The following is a 21,115-nucleotide window of genomic DNA, read 5'->3' as shown; positions in this document are numbered from 1 at the left end:
GTGTTAATATTTTCTGCAAAATGTTGCAATTTTTTAAAAAGGCTGTGGTTGGTTCAAGTTTGCTTCTAATACAATTGTCAATACCTATTAAATAATTATCTTGAGCAAATGACCGATTAAATGTGACATTATTACAATTATTAAAAAATTGTCAAATTGACAGTAAAATCTGAAAAAATATCAATAAAAATTTTATCCGAATGAATATCCAAAAAGTGGTAAAATTAACTGAAAAATGTTGCATTTTTTAATAAGGCTGTGGTTGCTTCAAGTTAACTTCTAATACAATTGTCGATACATATTACAAAATTATCTTGATCAAATAACCGATTTAATGTAACATTGTTACAAGTTAAAAAATAAATTGTCAAATTGACAGTAAAATCTGAAAAAATATCAATAAAGGTATTATCCGAATGAAAATCCAAAAAGTGGTAAAATTTACTGAAAAATTTTGCAATTTTTTTAGAAAACTAGTTGGTTCAAGTTTACTTTTAATACAATTGTCGATACATATTACAAAATTATCTTGTTCAAATGACCGATTTAATGTAACATTATTACAATTATTAAAAAAATTGTAAAATTGACAGTAAAATCTGTAAAAGTATCAATAAAGGTATTATCCAAATGAATATCCAAAAAGTGGTAAAATTTTCAACAAAATGTTGCAATTTAAAAAAAAAAGCTGTGGTTGGTTCAAGTTTACTTCTTATACAATTGTCAATACCTATTAGAAAATTATCTTGAGCAAATGACCGATTAAATGTAACATTATTACAATTGTTAAAAAAATTGTCGAAATTGACAGTAAAATCTGAAAAAATATCAATAAAGGTATTATCCGAATAAATATCAAAAAGGTGTTAATATTTTCTGCAAAATGTTGCAATTTTTTAAAAAGGCTTTGGTTGGTTCAAGTTTACTTCTAATACAATTGTCAATACCTATCAAAAAATTATCTTCAGGAAATGACCGATTAAATGTAACATTATTACAATTGTTAAAAAAATTGTCAAATTGACAGTAAAATCTGAAAAAATATCAATAAAAATATTATTCGAATGAATATCCAACAAAGTGGTAAAATTAACTGAAAAATGTTGCATTTAAAAAAAAAAGGCTGTGGTTGGTTCAACATTACTTCTAATGAAATTGTCAACACATATTACAAAATTATCTTGTTCAAATGACCGATTTATTGTAACATTATTACAGTTATTGAAATAATTGTCAAATTGACAGTAAAATTTGAAAAAATATCAATAAAGGTAACATCCGAATGAACATCCAACAAAGTGGTAAAATTAACTGAAAAATGTTGCATTTTTTAATAAGCTGTGGTTGGTTCAAGTTTACTTTTAATACAATTGTCAATACCTATTACAAAATTATCTTGAGCAAATGACCGATTAAATGTAACATCATTACAATTGTTAAAAAAAATTTCAAATTGACAGTAAAATCTGAAAAAAATATCAATAAAGGTATTATCCGAATAAATATCAAAAAGTGGTAAAATTTACTGAAAAATGTTGCAATTTTTTTAGAAGACTGTGGTTGGTTCAAGTTAACTTCTAATACAATTGTCGATACATATTACAAAATTATCTTGATCAAATGACCGATTTAATGTAACATTGTTACAAGTTTAAAATAAATTGTCAAATTGACAGTAAAATCTGAAAAAATATCAATAAAGGTATCATCCGAATCAAAATCCAAAAAGTGGTAAAATTTACTGAAAAATGTTGCATTTTTTTTAGAAGACTGTGGTTGGTTCAAGTTTACTTTTAATACAATTGTCGATACATATTACAAAATTATCTTGTTCAAATGACCGATTTAATGTAACATTATTACAATTATTAAAAAAATTGTAAAATTGACAGTAAAATCTGTAAAAGTATCAATAAAGGTATTATCCAAATGAATATCCAAAAAGTGGTAAAATTCTGAACAAAATGTTGCAATTTAAAAAAAAAAGCTGTGGTTGGTTCAAGTTTACTTCTTATACAATTGTCAATACCTATTAGAAAATTATCTTGAGCAAATGACCGATTAAATGTAACATTATTACAATTGTTAAAAAAAATTTAAAATTGACAGTAAAATCTGAAAAAAATATCAATAAAGGTATTATCCGAATAAATATCAAAAAGTGGTAAAATTTACTGAAAAATGTTGCAATTTTTTTAGAAGACTGTGGTTGGTTCAAGTTAACTTCTAATACAATTGTCGATACATATTACAAAATTATCTTGATCAAATGACCGATTTAATGTAACATTGTTACAAGTTTAAAATAAATTGTCAAATTGACAGTAAAATCTGAAAAAATATCAATAAAGGTATTATCCGAATGAAAATCCAAAAAGTGGTAAAATTTACTGAAAAATGTTGCAATTTTTTTAGAAGACTGTGGTTGGGTCAAGTTTACTTTTAATACAATTGTCGATACATATTACAAAATTATCTTGTTCAAATGACCGATTTAATGTAACATTATTACAATTATTAAAAAAATTGTAAAATTGACAGTAAAATCTGTAAAAGTATCAATAAAGGTATTATCCAAATGAATATCCAAAAAGTGGTAAAATTCTGAACAAAATGTTGCAATTTTAAAAAAAAAGCTGTGGTTGGTTCAAGTTTACTTCTTATACAATTGTCAATACCTATTAGAAAATTATCTTAAACAAATGACCGATTAAATGTAACATTATTACAATTTTTAAGAAAATTGTCAAATTGACAGTAAAATCTGAAAAAATATCAATAAAGGTATTATCCGAATAAATATCAAAAAGGTGTTAATATTTTCTGCAAAATGTGCAATTTTTTAAAAAGGCTGTGGTTGGTTCAAGTTTACTTCTAATACAATTGTCAATACCTATTAAACAATTATCTTGAGGAAATGACCGATTAAATGTAACATTATTACAATTGTTAAAAAAATTGTCAAATTGACAGTAAAATCTGAAAAAATATCAATAAAAATATTATTCGAATGAATATCCAACAAAGTGGTAAAATTAACTGAAGAATGTTGCATTTAAAAAAAAAAAGGCTGTGGTTGGTTCAACATTACTTCTAATGAAATTGTCAACACATATTACAAAATTATCTTGTTCAAATGACCGATTTATTGTAACATTATTACAGTTATTGAAATAATTGTCAAATTGACAGTAAAATCTGAAAAAATATCAATAAAGGTAACATCCGAATGAACATCCAACAAAGTGGTAAAATTAACTGAAAAATGTTGTATTTTTTAATAAGGCTGTGGTTGGTTTAAGTTTACTTCTAATACAATTGTCGATACCACAGGATATCACAACCAAAGATAATGCTTTAGGGGTGTGTCTCAGGACAGAGAGGTTCGAAACCGTTGGAGAAATTTACCACAGTGCAGAAGGAAAGAACGCAAACTAGTGGTGGTCCTCCTCCCACCCAGCCTTCCCAAGCAGAGGAAAACATTATTAACTGTATGAGGGACACTGCCTCTTTCCGTGGAGTTCCCGGTGGTCAGGAAACTTTAATTGAGGGACCAGAAGGTAATATATGTTTAAAATGTTTTCAAATTACTGTAATAATGCTTTTAAAACAGTCTTTTCATTCCGAAATTTACAAGACACATTTTAATTAAAAGGCTATTTATCGTCTGCAATGTTTACAAATATACAACAGGGGGAATCCCAAATGGTGACCCTGACCTTCGAAATAAAAATAGATGCATTTTGAACGTTACAATATTGAGTTGTAGACTGTGACATTTTCAATGACAGTCTTGTGTGCTTTCTTGGATCATTCCTATAAGATAAATGCTCTGCAGTTTGTGTCAAAATATCACCTTATATAGCTTATTTTTTTACAATTCATGACCCCCCCTGCAACTTCGCTGTCCTTGGCGGCGAAAACAAGCCGCTTATGTCATAGCAAAATATTTATGGGGTTTAAGGGTAAATTTTGTGCAACGTTGTTTTGTATATGATATGCATCTATTTGTGTGTTCTCTAATATGACATTCAATCATGAATTTAGCTTTTATGCATTAAATTATTTCTTGCTCATCATGAAATGCGTTTGTTTAAACATTCGCCCGTGCAGATAAACCATCTCCTTTTATCACCCTTATTCCTGTTAATTTCGGTATCGGGTTCGATCGCCCTATTAAAATGTTCGCCCCGTGTCTGTTCGCTCATCGAGTCCGTTGGCCCTACTTTGCAAAAATAAATATGTTCAGAGCATTTAAGTGCCTATATTTAAGTTTACTACTTTTTGCATAAAAACGGTTTCTCAAATGAAGTAAATATGTAATATTTCCTTCAGGTAGGCCCTCCTCCTTAGTAAAAAAAGCAAAAGAGATGAAGGGTCAAATTGAAGAATATCTTCAGAATTACCAGCCATTAAAATCATTGCCAAAAGTTGGAGATAGCCTGTTGAATGATTATGTTGACAAAACTAAAGGCATCTCTGAGGAAGAGAGAGATGAATTAACTTCATATCTCAGCTTACAATACAAAGACATTTTCAATTTATCAGTCAGTTCTGACATTCCATCTATGATGCACAACACTATATCCTTCATAATTCATCATTCAGGACACGAAGGTACAACTATTTTGAGAGAAAAAAGTCTTGTCTTAAATTTCTGTTACCCCTAAACACCTAAATAACTTACCATGATAAAACATTCATATTTTGTCCTCGTCTACCAAATTCTTGTTTTTGAATGCCCACATACGGTTTTTAGATATTAGATAGGGCGTAGATTGTTTTTTTCAGAATGCAAAATAATGGAAAATAATAATAGACAAAAATTGACAAAAAATTATGTAAAAATCAAGAATAATGAAAATGACAATTTTAAAATTAAAAAAAAACCATCTAGACCATCAAGGTTTTATTTTACGATCACGGTACATATATCTTGATTTAAACACTGTGTACTTGTTGAAACTATCTAAGATAAAAAGTTGGCTTCTGCTTACGATAAAATACAATTTCAAAAGTTGAAAAAATAGTGGGAAGTAAAAAAATAAGAGTGAACAAATAAAATTGTATAAATGAGTTCTAATGAGTACACATAACTATTTCAGACCAATTAGAACACACCTTAAAGTCCAGAGTGGATGTGCAGTCCAGTGCCGTGAATGAGGAGATGGAGGAAGTATGGAGGAATCGCCTGGACATTCATTTTAATGCCATCAGTGATGCCTCAATTCCTGCAGCAGCCCCAGTGACAGTTGTTCACGAGATGGTACAGAATAGGACTGACCTGACTGTTAGGTATACTGTAAACTATAAGTAATAAAATTGAGAATGGAAATGGGGAATGTGCCAAAGAGACAACAACCCGACCATAGAAAAAAAACAAGAACAGAAGGTCACCAACAGGTCTTCAATGTTGCGAGAAATTCTCGCACCCGGAGGCGTTATTCAGTTGGCCCCTAAACAAATATATACTAGTTCAGTGATAATGAACGCCATACTAATTTCCAAAAATTAATATATACAGTGGCATTTAAGTAAATATGATTTTGTTTTGTTTTGTTTTTTTCTTCATCTATTTGCCCTTTTTACATTATTTTATTTGTACCAGCATTAATTATAGTATAACTAATCGCCGTATTTGAATATCCATACCGGCGTTCGGTCACAAGTTAATAAAAAATTAGTCAAAATGTGTCAAAGAGACAACAACCCTACCATAGAAAACAACAACAACAGAACTCACCAACAGGTCTTCAATGTAGCGAGAAATTCCCGCACCCAGAGGCGTTATTCAGTTGGCACCTAAACAAATATATACTAGTTCAGTGATAATGAACGCCATACTAATTTCCCAAAATATAATATATACTAGTTCATTGATAATGAACGCCATACTTCCTTCCTATCTTTAGTGGTCATAAACAAGTTAATGAAGCCTGAACAGATGTGGGTTGTGGGGGTGGTACTTCCTTCCTATCTTCAGTGGTAGGAGTATACCGCAAAACAGGGTTGCCTTTTCTTGCCCTGCTGGTTACACAGGGTCCCTATTTATGTCCTACTGGTTAGAAAAGGGTCGCTTTTTAAGGCCCTGCTGGTCACACTATTTTATGTTTCATCTCCTTGTTTTCTAGATCTGGTGAACAGGAACCACCTCAAAACAAAACCAAGAAGAAGACAGCGGATGATGTATACAGTCTGCAGTGTCAAGTTTTGAAGAGAAAACTGATTAAAACAAACCTCCAAATTCAGTTATATGAAAGGCTTCACAGCAAGCTTGATGACCGGATTGCTGTCTTTCTTGGAGCAGTAGAATATAAAGATTCTATTTCTAATGTTAACCTGTTGTTTTTTTGTTTTGTTTATCTCAAATATATATTATACATATAAATATGTTGATCCTTTGTCTGGTTGATTTTTTATTTTCCACTGGCAGCAAAATTATAAACTAGTGCCCACACTAATATGATCAATTGCTTTCTGAGGCTAATAAACATTAAATTTATGCAGAAAGTCTTTAAGATACAATTATAACTACAAATATCACAAAAACTGAATGAATGATTATACGGTATATGTTTTATTCCTAGGTGAGGTCAGGTGGACCGTGTTTTAGTGGCCTTCAGCTGTTATCTGCTCTATTGTCGGGTTGTTGTCTCTTTGACATATTTCCCATTTTCATTCTCAATTTTACTTATTAATATGAAACCTACCAATAATTCAATAGACCAAACACTGTCTTACCTATAAATAATGATTAAGAATTTCACATGACAAACAAAAAAACTAAACTGCCATCGCTGAACCATGAAATCGAGGTCGATGACAAAAGTCGTAAGACAGATTGAAATTTCGTAACATAAAGTGTCTGTACAAACAATTTATGTGGGAAGTATAACTTCTACCTCTAGAAAAATAAAGATTGATTGATTGTTGGTTGCTTAACGTCCAGTGCCAAATATTTCATGAATATTCAGGACGAGAACAAGTTCACAATAAATACAATAGGCAGGTTGATACAAAAGAGGCCGTCTGGGATAATGGTCGGAGAAATTTGGACTGCCACCGGAAAAGGAGGGTATATTGGATAGGGACAGAAATTTTGCCTTGTAACAGGCCACCTACAGACCCCTCAAAGAGTTGTTGCAAGGGTTCTTAACGTGCAAAGAGCGTGGCTCTCTCTTTACACGAGGCATCGGATTTAACGTCCCCCTTCTGACCGGACGTGACTGCGAACTTGATACATCCCGCACAGCCAAACGGACGCCACACTTCGGCAAGCGTTTTTACTGCCGGTCGGGAGAAGACCAAGTGACCATATTTCTATACCCCAGTCACCCTTGGGGTCCGAAAAATAAAGAGAAACCAAATTAAGTGAAAAGGTAATTAAGAATTTAATGTGTGAATTTAATTGGTGAAGTACATCTGAGTGATGTGATCCCTAATTCTCTAATTGGCTCCATTGTACACTGCGTCTACATTAGGCATCTCCTCTTCTTGATCTTTTGGCAGTTTAGGCTCATTCATCCACACAGCTATATTGTGCAGAATGGCACAAGCCATGATAATGCTACATGCCTTTTCAAGGGCCATACGAATCTATAAAATAAAAGTAGAAAAAAATATTAAAATTTATTAAAAACAATATAAACTTATGACATTAGTAGTCTTATTAAAACTCTTCCAAAATCTTTGTTGAGCGTTTTGTTTGATGTTTGTGGAGTGTTGGTGTTAATATTTTTTTTTTAATTTTCTATAGATAAGAATTTTGGGCCCTTAACAGCTTGCTGTTTACTTTTATACAAGGCTCTGTCTTGAAGGACGAATAATTGACCAAAATTCGTAGCTTTCTTTAAAGAGGTAGATCTAGAAATTTTCACAAGGAGGGGGGGGAGTCCACTTACTGCCTATGAGGGGTCACGCTTCAGTGATTTGGTATACAATCATCCATTTTTTTTCCAGAAAAGGGCCCAATTTTTAAATCAGCCTCTGTTATACATTGTGACATGTTTGCAGAGTTGTCTTCTTGGCAATCATATCACATTTGCTTATTTATATGGACTAATTATATACATGCATTTTTTTTTTTAAATTTCAGTTCTTAGTTTTCTGACACTACATAATGAATCAAAGTATTCTTTATTTAGAATTGAACATGTTAAGTCATAAAGGGAACCTGCTTTATTTTTAGTCAAAAAAAAAACATTACCTATTTTCCGTCCATCCCGTAGTTAAGCAGCAACCTTTAATTTTCTTGGAAAAGGGGGGGGGGGGGGTGGGGGCTGGGGGCTATGTTTTTTTTCTCTGCGAACTATTTGTTTCGCCTTTGGCTATGAACAATCTATTTTTTGGTGACAAGTCGATTGCACTCTTTTCTTTCAATGTTAGCATTACATATAGTGGCAGCTGAGGGTGTAACAACCATTTTTTTTTTCTCAGGGTCAAAAACAAATGATTTTTCCTCTAAAAACTGGAATCAAAATTTTTTTTCCAAAAAAAAACCATAGCCCCTCCCCCCTCCCCCCAGAAAATCATATGGTTGCTGCCTTAAATACTTGTTCCTTAACTTTAATATTTTAAAAATTAGATTAATACCTCTGAATGAAGTACATGAAAACGCCTTTTCCATCTGCCAAATGTCCTTTCTATTACACATCTTGTTCTTGCATGATGCTTGTTATACCTTGTCTGGTCTTCATTTGCAGGACGGGCATAAGGCGTCATGATGAATGGGCGACATGGATATCCACTATCCCCAAGTAAGATGCCACTTTCCCAATTAGGTGTCCTTTCCATGTGTGTACATACCTAAACAATGAAATTGGAATATGTAAAACACATTCATGTTTCCACTGGAAAAATTGTTATGTAAATTAATGGATGATAGAAATAAAAATATTTAAGGAATAGTCAATAAATAAAAAAAGAGGATGTGGCATGAATTCCAATAAGACAACTCTCTACAAAAGACCAAAATAACACAGAGATTAACATCTACAGGTCACTGCACGGCCTTCAACAGTGAGAAAATCCCATATAGAATATTCTATACATTGCATCTGTTATCTATTTAAGATACAAGGGCAATAACTATATAAAACAATTTATATGTCTCTTAATTTAAGGATTCAAATAATGAAATGTCGTTACCAATATAAATAATTGTTCTAACACTCTTTTAAAAATTATATATATAATGTATATATTATCCCTATGTTATGTTCTCCTTACCCATGGCGGCCATAATTTAAAAAATTAGATATATACTAAACACAATATGGATCCTTTAGCATTAGTTTGGCTCAAATTGGTTTATAAGTTTCAGAGGAGAATATTTTAAAAGTTAAACAACATGATGAACTAATTGTGTAAAGTTGAGCTAAAAGGCCAATATTCTAAGGGGTCAAAAGCCAAATTGGTTATTATGCTTTGCTCATTGTTGAAGGCTGTACAGTAACCTATAGTTGTTATTAAATGCGGTTCCTTCAACCAACATACGTAATGAATCTCAAGACTTCTTATTAAATGCGGTTCCTTCAACCAACATACGTAATGAATCTCAAGACTTGTACAAACAAATTATAGGAGCGCCTATGGGTGGTATATTTTCTCCTACATGCACAGATTTACATCTGTCTGTACTATTAATAAATATTTTAGATAAGTTCCAATGGAGAGAAAACATCAAATTACACTGTCAATACAGGGATGACGGTTTTATGGTCTTCACAGGCACATTATAACAGGTTGAAGATTTCTTTAACATAGCGAACAAAATTGATCCTGCACTTAAATTCACATTTGAGGTATCTAGTTCTAGTATGACCTATTTAGCCAAACACTGCATTTTACACCTATGTTCTAATTTTAGCCATGGCCGGGCCATGTTTTTTGATGAAATGTGAATTAAAACACAAACTTTATTCTAGATACCCTATGAATCAATCAGATGAAGTTTGGTTTGAATTGGTTCAGTAGTTTCAGAGGAGAAGATCTTTGAAATAGTTTACGACGACAACGGACGGACAACGTCGACGGACGATTAGTGATGGCAAAAGCTCACATTTCCTTTTAGGAAAGGGGAGCTAATAAAACCAAGGAGTAAACAAATCCAACAACATGTACTTAAAAAAACACAGTTACATGTAACAACCAAAGACATTTGACCATCCACTAATCAAATAGATTTACTTTTGTCTGTCCATCCCAATACTTTTAAGTTCTACATTAAGGCCAATTTATCAAAGACCTGTATGGTAATATATCAATGATATTAATTTACTTCAAATTTCTTGCATTCAGTACAACATTGGTTGACAACACTTGGATCACTGTAACCTACATTTAAGGACTGTGCATCGCCCATCTGATGCACTTATTAGTTATTTCAATTCATGTACATGTAGATCACATGCTAAACATAAAAAAGTATTATTGTGTATTCTTATTATAAGCCAAGTTAGGTATATTATACATGAGAAACTTGAAAATAATGTTACATATTATAATAATATCAGCTAATGCCTTCATCTCTTTTCTGATTCTCAGAATTAAGAAATCCATTCCTAAGAGCTTAAAGAGATTTTAATTTGTGTCCACAAATTGTTCAACTACATGAACAGCAAAATGAATACCTCACTTATGCTTGAATGTCAGTTTAAAACATTTAAACGTTTTGTGAATTTACTTTTTATTTGAAATGTGTGTTTATTGCCTCCGCCACAATCAAGAACATCAAATATATTTTGTAATTAGATTCAAAATCCATTTCAACTTTAAAAATATACTGCTTGAATTTTGTAAGGATAACGATAAAAGGTTATTGATGTTACGTAACTTAAGCGCAATGAGTTTATCATGTTAGACAAATTAAACAACATCACTAATACGACTCGAGATTGGGAACGAGGAACACAAATTTAATGCGTTCACTGAACACAGAAAATTAAAGTGGGAGTTTCGTGTTAGATTTTGGTCAAGAAAAATTTTGATTACATTACAGTCAAATCAACTTGGAATTTAGTACACATGTTCCCTATAGTTAAAAATCTTTCTAGTGTTAATGCCAAATTAGATTTGCATGGTCCATGGAACATTGAAAATGATAATGCGAGTGGGGCATCCGTGTTCTGTGGACACATTCTTGTTGCCCATGATTTAAAAATTGAATGGTAATGCATATTTGCTAGAATTAAGTCACTAAAATCAATTATTTTCTCAACAATTTATAGCTTTTTCAGAAAGAATGGGAAAAATGAGAGAAAAACAAAGAAAAGCTGGAGTTTCATGAAGAGAATACAAACGTTTTTCAAGGAATGTGAAATCTAAACAAGTTGACCATCTATTTGAAAGATTTCTAAAACGTAACTATATTTAAGCATCATATGTGTTATGAAGAAAATTGGGTATGCATACATGAATAATTTATGATATAACTTTACTATAAATATAGAGTAAATATAACTGAAAAAAAAGCCAATCTGATGTCCATATAAGCTTAGTGCTCAATCAATCAATCTTCTGCAGGGTGTTTATATGTATGAATTAAAAATTTGGCATACATGTACATGTATAATGTCCCAATACAGTTGAGGAAAATATATCCCCTCCATTTATCATTGCAATAAAATGATGTAAATCTCACTTGTATTTTTAAATGATTTAAGTATATTTTTTTCACCATTTTTCCCTGCGTCTTTAGTCGTTTTTTGGGTTATATTTTTTTTCTGTGAAGGAAGGGGCCTTTGCAACAATTACGGATCATTCAAGGACACAACAGCCATACGGATTACAGGAGTCAAATTCAAATTTAGTTAAATTATATCCTAACTTACCACAATAACATTTAATGTGTATTCAACTCTTCTATATTCGATTTCCATCAATGACATACTTAGAAAAATGAACTACTGCAATTTTTCAAAGGTTATGTTGGCCACATATCACCTAGAGAATCGGCTGTTGAAATAAACAACAAAATTATGACATCAATTCGAGGGACAACCCAACAAATAGCGGAATGAATGACTGAAAATGATGGTGACATTCAAAATTTGCCAGTGGGAAGTATTTTCCACAGTATGAAAGGGAGCAACTTCAAACCTGTTATGTAACAACCGACCAAGCTGAAAAAAAACAAGCTGATTAACTTAAGATCAAACTTGCCTCAGGTAAATCCAAAGACAGACATAGGCAAATACAGCAATAATGGTTTTAATCGACAGGAATTTCCCTCGGACGTTAAAAATTATAAATCTACCATCATAAATTGGACCAGAATGGCTATCAAATACAACGTCACGTTAAACGGAAAGCTTGTTGGCAATGGGGGCAAACCCTGAAGCAATTTGCAAAGGACAACAATATTGACGTCCACCGATTTAATCCCGATGTGGAAGGGACCATCTTCGAAGAAATAGGAGGTCAAAAAAGCGAGTCTTTAGGGGGAAACTTGCTATTCAAAATAAAAGATCAGCTAAAAAAACTCAAATCGATCATTCAGCACAAATTAAAATAAAAAATTTACGACATTGGCCAAAAAATTGCCCTAAAGGAAATCCGAAAGAACACAATTGATTCTTCAGCTAATATTCAAGAAACATCAATTCAAGTATATGGCCGCAAAATTTCCCTTAAATATATAATACTGAAATAAATTCAAAGGTTTACAAAATCTGGCGTCTTAATATCCAAAAGTGACGCGTTCTACAAATCATTATCAAAGGAGGCCGTCAATAATAGGTTAAAACAAATTTCATCATTAACAAAGCCCACTGAAACAGACAGCACTTCAGAAATAAACCAATTAATGACCATGGAGAGGCAAATTCACTTTAAAATATGGCATGACCACTCAGATATCCTGAACCATACATATATAAGCTTTATGGTCAGCTTTCTCTATGACCATGCAAACTTTCTGACCAAAGGAGAATTTAGGAAAACCTATCCGAAGAAGAAGCATGTAAGTGTTCAAGCTACTGTAGAAAGACCAAACCTGTACATTTTTGGACAATCAGGTATTCGAAAAAAGCAGAAACTCATATTAGAACAACTATAAATGATATTGAGAATTTCGATTTAAAAGCATTGGCACTTGAACTAAAAACCCAGAACCCTGTATTGTGGTCAGTGATGTCTGCTGCTTCATCTAATGGACCAAATATAAATGGTGAGAATAGGGTTGTTACCGCTATGTCAATAATCTTCAAGAGCAGATTGCGAACTATGAATGCGTTACAACGTAATCTGGCAATCATCTTATACAATAATCATTTACAAAAAGATGCGTTCCATATTCTGTCTAAAATTGGAATTACAACATCATATTCCACTATGAATAAAGACCTTCATAGAATTAAAGATTTTGCAGATCAAGCAGTTCAGCACATGAAAATATCACTTGAAGATAATGGTTGTCAAAATACAGCTGAACAAAATGATCATTCATACACCAAAATTGAGAACAATACTCCTACTAGCATGAATGATCATTCTTTTCCAAGAATACTCCTGAATGTGCAGACAAACCTCATGACAATTTGAGTCCTGCCTATAGGTTTAACCTTGATAATTTAGATTTCCATCTGAAAGTAAGGGATATGACGCAAGATCACCAGAATATGCTTAAGCATTATGTCCAATTAATGGCTGTAAAGGACAGAGTCAACTGTGAGCATCTCCCTGACACATTACAAATAGGGAATCTGGTAGATGTGGCAAATAATGAGTTTTTACCAAATGCAGATGACATATCAAGTTTACGGGAGGACATAATCAATCTTACAGCTACCTTGCTTGTCAACCATCTCGAATGTTTTAAAGTATTTGAGGGAACAATTGGCCAACATCCTCAACATACTTTCTCCAAAGAAATGAAAGAAAAGTCATGCGTGGTAAATTATTTTATTTATTGTCTGTATAGAAGTCGACATGAAGTGATCATGATCACATAATTTACACTTATAAATATTTTCTTACAATACAATTTCTTTCTCATATAACTACTGTTCATTTTTGGTCTCACCTACAACAAAAGTATGATACATTTGTATTTATACTATCTGTTGTTGATGGCTTAATAATTTTGAAAGACAATTTTTACGGTTTAGTCACTGTAGAAAAAAGCAATAGGCTATAGTATAATCTATATTTGGTGTATAGTATAAATATTTTGTTTGGCAAAGCTCATCTGTCCTAGTCCATATTTTCATGGATAAATACTCATATCATCTATTTATAGCCATTAAGGCCTGAAGTTCACAGTCAAAATTGATGGACTGCATCAATAACTTTCAAACTACAAAGATTTGTTATGTTATAACATGTATAACTAAGTAAGACATTTTTATATAGGGATGATACAAGCGCTGGAATGAGAATTATACCATGTGGAGGTGATCAGCTTAATGTTGAGCGATTAAGGGGCGCACATTCAGCCAGATTTGATGGTGACACACCTGAAGAAAGACTAGAAGGAGTCATAGCCATGGTGGAAGATTTTCATGAAAAAATGATTTTTTTACAAGTAAGTACTTTATATATATTGTAGATTAATTGGATAAATGTACTTCTTGGCATGTCTTTTTCAATACAGATCTTTGTTATGAAAAATCCTGTGCTGATAGTAAACATTTGGTTACTCTCCTATGAAAATTGTTTGCAGAAATTAAGCTAAGATGTATAAACAGTTAACCATTTGATGAATGATTTGTTAAACATTTTAATGAGAGATTGTACTTTTTTGTTTTGAATCTTAGAATTAGAATTGCTATGTTAGAAAGAACAGTATGAAGAGAATACAAATTTTCTGTTTAATAGACCTGTATAGTTTATAAGCAGTGTGGGTTACAAGTCAAAGAGTCAGCAACAAAACAAGACAATGATATAATTTTAAAAAATTACAATTGACAAGTGTGTATACCCTAAGTTTAGACAAAGTAGCAAATACAGCAAAAGGTTTGCTATCTAAAGAAACAGTCTTTAAAAATAAAAACCCCATATATATAAAAAAAAAAAGCATCAACTAATTAATGTTTTGACTATGTACAATATCAATCAAATTTAGTAGGGACTTCAGTGGCTGAGTAGTGCAAGTACTGTAATCACTAGCCAATACTTAGGTTGTGAGTTTGAACCCCGCTCGTGCGGATGCACTTGGCTACAATCATAATTGACTAAAATTGTCAGTTTACCTATCAAAAGTTACTGGTTTTCTCCGTGTACTTCGGCTTCCTACGACAGTATAAACTGGACACCAAGAAATAGCCTAATTGCAGTGCTTAAAAGTGGCGTCAAAAGGCCTAAATTCCAAGCATTCTAAGTAGGTCTCAATAACTGGTTTTAGCTAAAAGCTAATTGTCAAGTCCAAAAACAGCAAGTTCTGCAAAAATGAGAAGAGACAATTAAATCTTTGACTCAACTTGGTTAACGTTCATACCAGCAATCACCGTATAACAATTTACATGTTTGGCCTTGAGCGTTTCTGGTGAAGGTTTATCCAGATTTTTTTTTGCATCCGATTTATCAACTAGTCTAAATGGTCATATAGTTTACCAAGACATACTGTTGAAAATTAAAATGTTATGTACTTATAAGTAGTTTGTACTATTTTCATGCATCACTTTAAGTAGTACTTTGGTTTAGATCAAATTGAAAAAAATTCTTGTTAACTATTTACTGATAGAGGGTTGTATCATTGGTAATCGTACATCTTTTATGAATTCCATTCAATCAAATATGTTTCCTCACTAATAGTTTATCTTGGATAAATCTATTTATAATCCTGCTAATTGCCATTTAAATATGTTTCACAAAATTAAAATGTGTTAATATAATTACAGTTGTTTTCTGTATATAGCATTTCTTTCATTTTTCTTTCCATTGGGTCAACCCAAGTATCCATCTCCACTTCTTGGTGTACATCAGGAGTAGATTCAGAAATATTCCATTAATGAGACATGCCTTTTTAAATAAAATTTCAAAAATTAATTATTTGTTTAATAAAGACAAAACAAACTTTGCAAAACTTTGTACACCTAATATTTGTGTTGTAATAATAAGTTACATCCCTTATGAAATTATACACTTCAATGTAGTTCAATGTTTTTTTCATACTTTACCTATAAGATAAATAGATGATTATTTAAAAAAAAAATAATATCTTGGTGTCATTGAAAATTATTTGATTGCAAAGAAACTTTAAATGTTGTGGTTTCCACATGAGATGTATATTTCCATTAATATAAATAATCTCCCCTTTTCTTCGATACATAAACCCATAATCTACAAAGTAAACTGGTTCATAACACTTGATTTTTATTTAAGAGAAAATGTGCTAAATTTAAAAAAGAAAGAAAACTTACTTATGGGAAAATTGAGCAATTCAGTGAGAATTTGGGGTTCATTTTCTTGTACATGAATAAAATAAACTCATCATAGATACCAGGACTAAATATGTATATAGTGTTTTAAAAATATAACAGAAGAAGCAATATTGTGGTATGATTTGTCACCTTTATAAAAATGAGTTAAAGCATTGACAATAATTGTATTTCAATATTTTTACATCCAATCACTTTTTTATGATGTTGTTTGTTTCAAAACTGTTTTTATAATATAATGATTGTTACTATACCTGTATTAGGAAACACATTCTTGAGTTCCATTAAATGTTGTAATGTTAAGTCCAGATTTGCTTTACGGTCAGCTGTATGGCGTGGGTCAAAAGACTGGAATGTGGTATAACCAGTCTCAGATGTACCTGCATTTCTTTCCTCAGATGAAGAAGCCAACTTTGAAGCCATGTAACATAAGGGTCTTGGTTGAACATCTTTCCTCGGAATATTCCATGTACAGGATTTAGAGGTACAGCTCTTTGCTTCTGTTATTACGACTTTATCTCGGCTCAATGCAAACAAGACACTGGCAATATGGCTACATGCCTGTGCTTACCTAAATATAAAAAAATAATATAAAAAGACTGTATTGTTGAAATAAACATTTTTGTTACAAATTACATAACAAATAAATAGAGCATTGGTTTTTACTATACTATTATTCATAAGTTTATAATTTTTTTTTATATATTTAGGGGGTTAAATCATGATGTCTTAATTATTTTGTTCACGAATCAAAAAATCAGAAGTCCCTTTCTGTCCTTACTGTGTACGTTTGGTGTCAGAATAGCTGTCTATACCGAATACGTCATTGGGACGCTGGTCACATTATTTTTTTGGGTAAATTACTCCACTGAACGAATTGCTGTTTATTTCGTGAAATAGCCATATTGATTTGATAAATAAGTGGTTAATATTCCGGTGTATGAATCTTTTACTGTTGGTGTAACTCAGGAAAAAATCAAATCGGAAAGTCCCTAATCACATGGCAAAATCAAATGACAAAACACATCAAAAACGAATGGTTGTTACCTAATAACCACCAGATGGTTTTGTTAAAGAAGGCAAAACTGGTGCCATCCCAATCAACTTTTCAACATCTGACCACTGAAGCTGTTATTGATGTAACAACTGTATCAATAGTTCTTCGGTTAGCGATTAACGATAATCATCAAATTATAAATCACGTGGTTAATTTCCTAAGATGGTCACATGATCATCATTTCCTAATATGGTATACATGCATTCCTTATATGGTTAACACGAATACCATATAAGGAATGCATGATAACCGTTCAACTACTTTTTCAGTTGTAAAATCTAATCAAACACAATGTACTTACATATGATGAACATTCTTCCCCATTCAGCACTATTATTTTCCCTTGCACTGTGTCACATAGCTCTTTACCCGACAAAGATAGTTCAAAAACACAAGAGGCTTTCATGCGGACATTTTCTATCTGTTCACTCGTCATTATGTGGTTCATTAATACTCTATTGATAGAAGGATCTATCTCTCCACTAAAGAATTTAATGGCATCACCTCGACAATCTAAAATGTCTCCACTCTTAAAAGTTACCTCCCTTGGACTGAAAGAGCATGGTGAAAATGCTCCGATAAAAAGTTCATTTTCCTGCAAGAAGGGACCATTGAATTGTAAGCAAAGGATGATATTATGATGCAAAAGTAATAAGTTTGATATAAAATTGAATTATTTGACACTAGGGAGAGAAAAATACACTTAATTGAATAAAACGTAGAAATGGGGAAAACCGGAAGTCCCGCAAGTAAAAAGGTACAACTGAAATTCGACCCCCGGCAGATAACGTTTAATGCAAATAAATCATCAATCGCTATATGGCGAAGAATGTTTCTACTAAGATACTTTATAAAGCTTGGAGAAAGTGAACTCATCACGGTTTCGTGGAGTGATTTTGATATTAAATGTAAACGAATAACCCTTGACGATGAACAGAAGCCATTTAGCTCATCACTACCATCAACCCTATATAAATCTGTTACCCAGATATTTGTGAAGGGCAAAAAACTTATCACAATAACTATATTTTATACAACACTAAACTGCTTAGTACAGGGCAGTGTCACACAGAAATGGGTAGAGACAGAATTTAACTTGCTAAGTGAAACAGTAGCAGATATTTTTGTGCAAAACAAGGAAAATAATCCTGATGAAATAATAAACCAAATGACATTAGTTTTACCCTTACAAAATAAAGCTGAACAAAATGAAAACATTCAAAACTCAGATAAGAAATCAAGAGAATCAGATGAAAATGATCATACCCCAACATCAGAAACTGATAAGGAAGGTGAAAAAAACAATGAAAAACAAGGAACCCTGTGTGATGATGACATATTACATGCCATACACAGTATAGAATCTGATCATATTGATCAATCCATTACACTACAGAGTGATGTTAAATCTATCCAAATAGTTGCAAATGAGATGCTTAAAACACTACAATGTTTATGTACAAAAGTGGAAGCTCTGGAAAAAAAGGTTTATCAAGATTACAATATGAATAATGTTGTTGATCAAAGATTGAAAAAAATAGAAGAGAAAATAAGTACCGAAAATCAAAATCAAACAAAGTCGAATGATGATAATACACATTTTATTGATACATTGGTTGAACTGACATCACAAGTATCTGGTTTGGAAAATAAAATTGATGAGATGGCAAATATTTCAAAAATAAAGCCAATAAACAAAGAAATTCAAATCGAAGATAGTATGAAAGAACCTATTACACACAGTACAGAAAATGAGGAAAAAGAACTACAAATCAATGTAGAAACATATAATAAATTTGAAATTTTACAAAATTTTAGTGAGGATAATGAAAACACAGAAAGTTCACATAATCTAGATGGACAACAATATGATCAAAACAAATCTAATCCTGCCATAATACAGGGACAGGACCATCACAAACACATAAACACAGATAAAAATGTACATGAAGAAAGCAGTCAATTAGATGAGAAAGACACACGATTTGGACAAGACACAGAAAAAAATACTGATATGACAGTTAGTAATCAAAAAGATAAATTCCTGAAACATGAGGTACCTGTAATTGATTTATGGATCGTAGGCACTTCAATTACAAAAAAACATTAACCCTAGGCTAATGTACAACAATAAAGTGGTTCAGGTGTCAACGTTGAGCGACAAAACCATCAGTGGTGCTAAGTCATTTATCGAATCAAGTAATGTTCAAGCCAAAGTTATTCTATTACAAATAGGATCAAATGATATCAATAGGAAAAACCCAAATGAAGCATTAAATGAGTTCGAAGATCTATTACATACATGTAAGGACTATATCCCTACAGCAGAGATAGTGATTGGTGAAATTCTACCAAGATTCCAGTCAAATTTGCATTGGAGAAAAACATATGAGGAAAAGAGAAGAGAATTTAACTTGGGTCTTAAACGTATGGTAGAGAAGTATAAGTGTACTTTATCAAGAAGCCCATACATTAGCGAACATGATGTTATAGATGGAATACACATAACTCAAGAATCAGGACTACCAAAATTAGTTAAGTCTTATAAAATTGCTATCAATAAATTACTTGGCTTGAAGGAACCAACACAACAAATCAGGGTTGGCTTTCAAAGAAACAAAAATATTGGATCAACAACTCACAACTATGCCAGTAGGATGCCACTAAGAGAAAGTCGACAACATAACCATCACTACCCGTACAGTAGAGAAGATAACCGTAACTACCAGTACAGTAGAGAGGTCAACCGTAACAACCCGTACAGTAGAGATGAAAACAATTATCAATATCGTAAAAGTGAAAACTACAATCATGATAATAATACCTATAATGATGAAGATCGTCTCTTACACAGTGAACATGAAAAGATATATCCAACGCCTTACCTAAATACGGATGAAAACAATATTGATTACAATCATGGCTACACCAGAGAAATAGGGAGGACTGTATACCAAACAAATGATAAAAATAACATGAATAAAGTGGAAGACCAGACACAAGAAAAGCTCAAATTATTTCTTAAAAACTTTATTCAAGAACTGTGTTAAATTGTTAATTATAACCAATTTTAAACATCTGTATTGATTTTTTTTTTTTCTCAAGATTTTTATCTCTTGCTATTGGAAGCAAAATAATTTTTGTTTGCACTAATACAAGTTAGATTTTGACACTTTTGTTTAGTACTTTATACTGATAATGGTATTTATGTCAATTACCATGATTACTAGTGATAATAGTATGGCCATTGATAAACATTTGGTATGTGAGGACCTAACTTAAACGAATTTATTATAGAAAATTATTGGCCATGTAAGCTGCATACTCACATAATTAAATTAAGTCATTGTATGTTAATTGTTTTTAATAATGTAAACAAAATAATTTCATGCCATGATAAAGAAAAGACAAGATTATATTCATTAATTTAATCTTACTGGAACAGGAAATATTAAGTAGATAGATGAATGTTTTGGTTTTGTTTTATTGTTAGTTTGCTGTCTTTTAAATGATGAATACATAAATATAAATTGGAAAACAAATACCACTTAAAAACTACTATATATATACAAACTGAACTTACATTTTACATGACTTAATTGGTTTCTATAAGAATTCAGACATTGTTAATACTGAATATGTTGGTGTGTTTTTTATTATTTTTTCTTGTTATAACTAT

This window comes from Mytilus edulis, chromosome 11 (genome assembly GCF_963676685.1).
Source record: "Mytilus edulis chromosome 11, xbMytEdul2.2, whole genome shotgun sequence".
Taxonomy (NCBI): Eukaryota; Metazoa; Mollusca; class Bivalvia; order Mytilida; family Mytilidae; genus Mytilus; species Mytilus edulis.
This window is presented reverse-complemented; position numbering follows the sequence as displayed.